Source organism: Pseudophryne corroboree, unplaced genomic scaffold (genome assembly GCF_028390025.1).
Source record: "Pseudophryne corroboree isolate aPseCor3 unplaced genomic scaffold, aPseCor3.hap2 scaffold_2559, whole genome shotgun sequence".
NCBI classification, from domain to species: domain Eukaryota; kingdom Metazoa; phylum Chordata; class Amphibia; order Anura; family Myobatrachidae; genus Pseudophryne; species Pseudophryne corroboree.
Window position 1 is genome coordinate 3,587 of NW_026969219.1, and position 1,471 is coordinate 5,057.

Genomic DNA, 1,471 nt, shown 5'->3' on the forward strand with positions numbered 1-1,471 from the left:
TGGTCCTTACGGAGTCCCCAGCATCCTCTAGGACGTAAGAGAAAAATTATGCTGGCAGAAAAATCCAATTGAGTGATTAAACAGCTCCAGAGCTGCTCTGTAAGGCAAGTAAAAGGGTGTGGGCCCTGCAGCACTACCTGTAGTTTGCATTGTGCATTGGAAGCCTAGTTTGCTGTCTGTTTCCACTTCTTTTTTCTTGAGCCCCTCCCGTCTATACCCTTGTGCACTATCCTGACTTCTCCTCCCGTCTGCTTACTTTGTGCCTTCCAATGCACAATGCAAACTACAGGTAGTGCTGCAGGGCCCACACCCTTTTACTTGCCTTACAGAGCAGCTCTTGAGCTGTTACAGTGCCCAGCTGCTGCAAGAAATCAGCGTGAATGCTTCAGGGGCTGGGGCATGGCCAACATGAGCCCCACACCGAAGGAGGGTGGGGGTGTTTAATGCGAACTAGGGGTCTCGCACAATGCGAACTACAGGTAGTGCTGCAGGGCCCACACCCTTTTACTTGCCTTACAGAGCAGCTCTGGAGCTGTTACAGTGCCCAGCTGCTGCAAGAAATCAGCTTGAATGCTTCAGGGGCTGGGGCATAGCCAACATGAGCCCCACACCGACGGAGGGTGGAGGTGTTTAATGCAAACTAGGGGTCATCCAAGTGCCGCAAAAGGCCGCCATGCCCTGCACGCCCCTTTTCTCTTTTCATATGCAGACGAGGGTTGAAGCCAACTTTGACCCACTGCTTGGATGACATCGCCATATGCAAATCCATCTGCTGCAGGCCTTCCCCCAGGAATGCTTGCACTAGTTGTTGCATTTGGTTTGTTGTTTGGGGGTGCTTCAGTATTAGGCAGCCTTCTGCCCTCCCATGTTCATCTGAAAATATGTGTTCTCCCTGCAGTTGTTGTCCCCAGATGAGAGTTCCCTTGTGCTGCCTCAGTTGAATCTCCTTTACTTGACAGAGATGTGCCTGAGCAGCGGCCCTCCCCAGCCCTATCCCAAATCATACTTATTTTGCATAGGAGATACCATGGTCATGAAGACTGTTCTCCCAGGGTGCGGTTCATTCATTGCATTCTGGGTATGCTGACCCCTGTGATTTCCCCAAATGTGGGAAACTCGACTGCATTATTTAATGCGAACTAGGGGTCATCCAAGCACCGCAAAAGGCCGCCATGCCCTGCATACCCCTTTTCTCTTTTCATAAGCAGACGAGGTTTGAAGCCAACTTTGACCCACTGCTTGGATGACATCACTTGCTGCCTTTCCAATGAAGCAAGTTTAATTTAATAATAGGTGAAAAACCATCCCTACAAAGGTGTTAATCAGATACTTGGCTTTGTGGACACTTTTCAGAGCACAAATTTGTTAGCATAAAAATAAAGCCAGAAAATGAAGAGCTGTTTAATCACTCAATTGGATTTTTCTGCCAGCATATTTCTTTTTCTCTGCAACCCACTGCTAAATTGTGCTT

The 1,471-nt window shown here is 48.7% G+C and overlaps 1 pseudogene; it reads left to right on the forward strand.

Annotated features, from left to right (window-relative positions):
* Positions 1–1,002: 1,002 nt before the first annotated feature.
* Positions 1,003–1,181, forward strand: LOC135012555 (U1 spliceosomal RNA; annotated as a pseudogene).
* The last annotated feature ends 290 nt before the right edge of the window (positions 1,182–1,471 follow it).